This window comes from Nannospalax galili, unplaced genomic scaffold (genome assembly GCF_000622305.1).
Source record: "Nannospalax galili isolate Female #2095 unplaced genomic scaffold, S.galili_v1.0 scaffold1191, whole genome shotgun sequence".
Taxonomy (NCBI): domain Eukaryota; kingdom Metazoa; phylum Chordata; class Mammalia; order Rodentia; family Spalacidae; genus Nannospalax; species Nannospalax galili.
Genome location: NW_008330570.1, coordinates 2,515,669 through 2,523,582, shown reverse-complemented (window position 1 = coordinate 2,523,582; position 7,914 = coordinate 2,515,669).

The window sequence follows — 7,914 nt, the reverse complement described above, 5'->3', positions numbered from 1 at the left end:
TATCTAGAAAGAAACATGGCTGTACAGTGAAGCTAAATAGAAAAATCCAGAACAATAAACAGAAACTTTAAGGTCTCCACTCTCTTGGTTGCCCACCAGAATTAGATAATAAGACACCACACCTGAAGACACCACACACTTTCAGTACAGTACAGTACAGTACAGTACAGAGAAATCAAGTTGGAGCAGAGCTGGACACTTCCTCCCTCCTACCTAGCTCTCATAACACCAGAAGGTGCTCTTGCAGGATACTGGGGGAGAAAAGTCATCAATGGCCTTCCCAGCTGTGGACCTTGTATGCTACAATATCAACCTGCCAGGCAAGATGTGCCTACTGATGCAATAGGATCATGACTGTTTGGGTGAGTAACCAACCACTTTCCAATTAGATCTGAGGCTCACTTCATGGGACGACATTCTGGTACTGTAAACTTGTTTGAAAGTTTATGGCTGGGGCGGTCACAAGCCCCAAGAAGGAATGTACTACTGATATTTTGCTAAGTGGATGTGAAGTCAAACTACTTTCTAAATATGTAAGTTAGACTAGTGCTGATCTCAGTCAAAAAAGTTTTTTTTTTCCCCAGGAGGCCAACAGTTAGTGCAGGTTCATAACTGGTAAAAAGTGCTGAGGATAACTGCCTGTTAACTGCTCAGTCTGAAATTGGACATCTACATCACCCCTTCCAAGGCCCAAAGGACACTGCAAAAGACATGGCAGAAAGATTATAAGAGCAAGGAGTACTGTAAAATGCGATCTTCTGGAGATCACATAGCCATTCCAGTCATGCACACACCACCACAGATGTGGGCACCTGCACAAGACCTGTACACACAGAAACAACATGAAAGTAGTTTGGAAGAAGAGTAGAGTCAAACATGCAAAGAAGAACTAACACCAATACTCCTGAAATTAGTCCATAAAATAGAAAAGGGAGAATCGCTTCCAAATTCTTTTTACAAAGCCAGTATTATCCTGATACCAAAGCCAGACAAAGACCCCTTCAAAAAACAAAGAGAATTATAGGCCAGTCTCCCTAAACAACACAGAGGTACAAAAAAGCTCAATAAAATACTTGCAACAAATTCAAGATCACATTAAAAAGATTATCCCCCATGATCAAACCAGATTCATCCCAAAGATGCAGGGATGGTTCTACATAAATCAGTAAGTGTAATTTACCACATAAATAGACTCAAGGACAGAACCCACATGATCATTTCATTAGATGCATAAAAGGCCTTTGACAAAATCCAGCATCCATTCATGATAAAGTCCTGGAGAATCTAGGGATACAGCGGGAGCATCTCAGCATAGTAAGGGCAATATACAACAAGCCCACAGCTGGTCTCATGCTAAGTAGAAAAAACTTGAAATATTTTCACTAAAATCAGGAATAAGACAAAGATGTCTGCTCTCTCCACTCCTGTTCAACATAGTGCTTAAAGTCTTACCTAGAATAATAGGAGAGGGCAATAAAGGGGATAAAATAGGAAAGTAAGAAGTCAAAATATCCTTATTTGCAGACGATATGATTTTATATATAAAAGACCCTACCTATAGACTCCACCAGAAATCTCTTAAAGCTGATAAACACATTCAGAAAAGCATCAGGATATAAAATTAACACACAAATATCAGTAGCCTTCCTACATACATATGTGTGTATATATATACATATATATGTGTGTGTGTTTTCCAATGGAAAACATAAAGAGTAAGAAATCAGGGAAATAATCCCATTCACAATAACCTCAAAAAGTAAAATATCTTGAAACTAGTTTAATCAAGGATGTAAAAGACTTACACAATGAAAACTTTAAGATACTGAAGAAAAAAATTGGAAAAGCTATCAGACGATAGAAAGACATTCCTGCATATTGGATTGGTAGGCTTAATGTTATGAAAGTAGCTATTCTACCAAAACCAATCTACAGATTCAGTGTGGTTCTCATCAAACTCCAAGAGACTCCAAGAGACTCACAGCCAAGAGTACTTGGGAAACATATGAGATTAAACAGGGCTTTAAAATGATAATGATAATAATAATAGTAATAATAGAGGACATGAAGTGGGGGGGTAGTAAGAGAGGGTGAAGAAGGGGGGTCTGATTATGACCAAAATACACTGTATGAAATTCTTGAATCAATAAAACTATATTTCAATAATCACTATCAGGTACCACCATACCTGATTTCAAGTTATACTACAGATGATTGTAAAAACATGGTACTGGCACAAAAACAGACACCTTGATCAATGGACTAGAATGGACAACTCAGATACAAGTACACTCACCTACAGCCACCTGATTTTTTACAAAGATACCAAAAAATACATGTTTGAGAAAAGACAGCATCCTTAACAAATGGTAGTGGGAAAACTGGATATCTACACTTAGAAGAATGAAGCTTGAACTTTCTTTCTCACCCTGCATACAAATCAATTCCAAAGGGATCAAAGATCTCAATGTTAGACCTGAAGCTCAGAAACTTCTAGAAGAAATAGTCAGGAGTACACCTCAGGATACAGGCCCTGGGAAGGACTTTCTAACTAGGAATCCAGTTGGTTAAGAAATAAGAACAACAATCAACAAGTGGGAGTTCACGAAATGCAAAAGCTTCTGTACTACAAAGGAAACTGCTAATTGCCTGAAAAGGCAGCCTGCAGAATGGGGAAAAAAAAATGCCAACTATACATCTGACAGAGGAGTAGTGTCTAGAATATACATGGAAATAAAAAAGTAAACAACAAGGAAACAAACAACCCAACTAAAAAGTGGGCTATGGAACAGAAGAAAGTTCTCAGAAGAAGAAATACAAATGGCTAAGAAATATTTTTAAGTGTTATGTTCGTCATTTTTGGTCACCAGGGAAATGCAAATTAATACTACTTGGAGAATTCATCTTACCCCAGACAGAATGACTAAGATTAAGAAAACAAAAGACAATAAATGCTGGTAACGATGTAGAGAACAGGGAACCTTCACTGTTGGTAGAAGTGAAAAATTGGTATAGCCACTGTGGAAATCAGAATGATAGTTCCCCAGAAAAGTAGAAAAACCTGGGCACATACCCAAGGGTCTCTGTTTCCTACTACAGATGTGTATGCTTACCATGTTCATAGCTGATCTATTACAATAGCTAGGACATGGAAACAGCCTAGGTGCTCATCAACTGATGATGGATAATGAAAATGTGGTACTTAGACACAATGGAATTCTTACACAAGTGTAAACAAAAATTAAATTATGAAATTCAGGTAAGTGAATGGAGCTGGAAAACATTATACAGGGAAGGTAACTAACACAGAAAGGCAAATGTCCCCTGTTCTCACTCATATGTGCCTTAGTGTCGAATCTTTAGATTTGTGTGTTGAATTTGGAGTACCTGTAGAATCCAGGAAATTAGGAAGGAATCATTTGTGGGAGGAGGAACAGAGATCCCTAGGGAGGAGGGATAGTAGAACACAGACAGTGTGAAGGGAGAAAGGAGAAAAATGGAGAGGGAAGTTTCAGTGGGGAGATTCTTGGGAGTATACAGTAGAGGAGGGGGTTGGGGGAGGACTCCAAGGATGATTGTAAAAGCCATATTGAAGTTGCCTTACATGGGGAATTATGCTCATCCCAAAAGCCGTAAATTGTCAAATAAAAAGCCAAGTGCCAGATATGGGATCCCGCCCCACAAATTATTGGTCAGAGGTATCCCGGAGACTCCCCCCACAAAAATACAGGCTACTGACATTGTTCTTCTTTGCCCACCAGTATGATCCTGCTACTGAAAACATCACACACATTTCCTACAGGACTTTGAGAAATCAAGTCATTACTGGCCAGGAAACTTCCTCCCTGTTAGCTAGCTCTCATGGTACTGGAAGGTGCTATGCAAGCTGCTGGGGAGAAAAAGTCGTCAACAGTCCACCTATCTGTGAACCCTATGAATTGCAGTGATGATTAGCATGGCAAGATATGGCTATGATGCAATAGTGGCAATAATGTTATGGGAGTATCCTTGGGTTTAAGGCATACTCCACAGAAGAAAACACATGCTTGGTGCTATAAATCTGACCAAGAATCCAGAGCTGGGGCGCTCAGAAGCTCCATGGGTGAATCTGCTGCTATTATTTTGCTAAATGTACTTAGTACCAAACTGCCCACTGAATTCATATCTCTCAACCCACAGATCAGTAGAGTTCTCAGACCTCATCAAAGATTTCTTTGTGCAGTGGATGATGGTTGATATACAAACTCACAACTGGTCAAAGTGCAGAAAATAAGTGCTACTGGAGTATTCAGCCACAAGTGGGACATCTACATCACACCCCTTCCCAAGGCTCAGGGAACTTCACGGAGAAGGGAACAGAAGGATTATAAGAAATCAAGGTTGGGGAAGACTGGAAGAAAACACTGTCTCCTAGACATGACATGTACTTACAAACTCACAGCAGCTGTGGTTACCTGCACAAGGTCTGCACAGGATCAAACCAGTTGACATTCTGGCATGTAGTGGGAAGGAGTTCATGAACTCCCACCCGTAACTGAGGAACTGTGGATAGTTTATGGCTTCTTGGGGAGGGAGAGTCAGTTTTCTTAAAGAGTGTGTCTCCTGGTAGGGCAACCATGTTCCAGTGGATGACTCCACACCCAGAAATACATGGGCATCATAAATTGGAGTCAATAGACTATGGAATTAAAATTAAAAAGAAGGTATGAAGTTTGTGGGGTAAGGAAGTGAGGGTAGTTATGGAAGGAGTTTAGAGGAGGAGTTGGGACAAATATAGTCAAAACACATTACATGAAATTCTCAAAGAATTAAAAACTATTTATTAAAAAGAGAAATAGGGGCTGGAGAGATGTCTCAGCAGTTAAGAGCATCAAGGACAAAGGTTCAGTTCCCAGAACCCACATGGTAGCTCACAACCATCTGTAACTCCAGTTCTGAGATATCTTACTCCCTCCTCTGGCTTCCATGGACACCAGGTACATGTAGTGCACATACATACATACATACATACATGCAAGGAAAATAGTCATACACACAAAATAAATAAATCTTTTAGAAATAAGAGAAATCTACATATCTGAGGCTTACATTCACAAATAGGAGAAAACATGCAGCATTTGCTTTCTGGCTCTGAGTTACCTTACTCATAATGATTGTTTCCAGTTCTATCCATTTATCTACAAACTTCAGAATTTTCTTTTTCTTAAGAGCTGAATAATACTCCATTGTATAAAGTATCACATTTGCATTATCCATTCATCAGTTGATGAATATCAAGGCTTTTTCCATTTCCTGGCTGTTGTGAATAAAGCAGCAATGAACATGGATGAGCAAGTATCTTTGTAGTAGGACACAGAGTCCTGTGGGTATATGTGCCCAAGAGTAGTATAGCTGGATCATGTGGTAGATCTGTTTCTAGTGTTTTTAGGAACTTCCACACAGACTTCCATAGTGGCTGCACTAGTTTTCATTCCTACCAGCAGTGAGTAAGTATTCCCTTTTCTCCACACTAAAGCCAGTATTTGTGTTATTGGTTTTTTTTTATTTGTTTGTTTTTATCTTAGCCATTCTGGCTTGGATAAAATGAAGTCTCAAAATAATTTTAATTTTCATTTCCCTGATAGCCAAGGAGTTTTGAACATTTTTAAAATGTTCCTTAAGCAGTTATATTTCATCTTTTGAGAATTCTTTATTTACTTCCATGCCCTATTTTTTTACTTTATTTATTTTATTTTTTATTTTTATTTTATTTGTATGATTATATTACCTGCATGTAGGTAAGTATACTAATGTCATGGAATGCCCACAGAAGACAGAAGAGTCCATCAGATCCCCTAGAACTGGAGTTACAGACAATTGTTAGCTGCCATGTGGGTGCTGGGATTCAAACCCAGGTCTTCTGCAAGAACAACAAGTGCTCTTAACTGCTGAGCAATCTCTCCAGTGCCCTGATGCCCTATTTTTTAAATAGGGTTATTTTCTTGATATTTAGGTTTTTTAGCTCTTTGTATATTCTAGATATTAACCCTCTGTCAGATGATATCAAATTTTTACAAAGATATGTATTTCAGAGGGAAAAATTTTAGGTTAAGATAAGTCATTAACAGACACAAAACATCCTTGAAAATATTAACCAATTCAATGTATCCATAAATAAAATGAAGAATTTATCCAGCAAAGTGGGTTTTTTTCCCAAGGAAAAAAAACCTTTACATTCAAATATCAAGCAGTATAATTCACATGAAAATAAACAATAAAATTATAACTTCAATAAATGTCAGAAAAACATTATCAACATTTAAACTCATTGATGATAACTCTTGGCATCAACAAAATAAGCAAAACGTTATCACCTTATAAAGAACATCTGCTAGAAAGTGTTTTGCTAAAATTATACTTAAGAGGTAAAACAATGGTCTTTTTCCTAAGACCAGGATAAAGCAGATTTTTCCTTACCAAAACTCTTTGACATTGTTCGAAAAATTTCAACCAATGTAATGAAGCAATATGATAAAATGGTTAATAGGCAGATAGATGATAGATAGATAGATAGATAGATAGATAGATAGATAGATAGATAGATGATAGAGAGATAGGATATATAATTGTCAAAATGGTAAAATTCATTATTTGAGAACATCGTGCTTATACAAATTTTCAAAATCTATGTCATCAGAAAAATGCTGCTAGAACTGAAAAAGAAAATTATCAATTTCATCTGTAAATACACAATATAATACATAATCAATGTATAATAATAAATTGTATTTTTACATATTGAAATTTAAGTTAAAAACTCATTTAAAATAGTGCCCAATGTAAAAAACAATAAATAAATAAGCCAAAGATGTGGAGGGATATTTTACTGGAAACTATAATACAATGTTAGGAGAAATGTTATGACTAAAATAAATGAATAGATAAACATGATATTTATAGTTGGAAGCCTCATGCAGTTGAAGAAAATGGCAAGCTAGATATAGAGTTGAATGGAAATCTTAAAGCTCTAGAATAATCAAAACAATATTTAAAAGGTTCAGAGCTGAAGAGATAGCTCAGTCAGTAAAGTGCTTGTTCCAACACCCACATAAAAAAGCTGAGTGTGCTGCGTGTGGTGGCACACAACTTTAATCCCAGCATTCAGGAGGTAGATGGGTCTCTGTGAGATTGAGGCCAGCCTGGTCTATATAGCAAGTTCCAGACCAGCTGGGGCCTACAGACCCTGTATCAAAAATAAGTTCACACACACACACACACACACACACACACACACACGCACAAACACACCATGGGTATAAAAGTATCCATCTGCAGTCCCAGCACTGGGGAGGTAGAGATCGAGGCTCCCTGGAAGCAGTCTAGTTGATATCGGTAAGCTCCAAACTCAGGAAAAGACCTTGTCTGGACCCACTCTGCTTCCCTGGACCCACAGGACCCTTCCAACCCGCAGGCCTCTCTCTCCAGGGTAAGTCCAATGCACCCTCCCCTCCATGACTCCCCCAGCCTCACTCACCCTCCCCATCTCCACCTGCCAGTCTCTACTCCTAGCATGGATCCTGTCCCATTCCTTGTCTTGGCGCCCCAGACACCTGGGGAACCACCACTGCTTCCTGATCCTTTGCACCCAGAACAACTCAGTTCCTTCTCTGATCCCAAGGAGCACTGCTTCTGGGCCTGGCCCCACCCACACCTCACTCTGCTTCCCTGGGCCTCTACAACCCTCCAGCCTCTTCCCTGGACACCAAGGCTGACCTTTCCTCTTCCTGGTCCTTTACATCCAGACCAACCAAACTCCACAGTGCAGTACCCAGGGGCCCTTGGGGCTGCTTCCCACACACATCTTCCTTAGCATCTCTGGGGGGCATGGCCACCAGATGCCCTAGACCAGCATCTTTCCTGGGCCTGGCTTCCAGG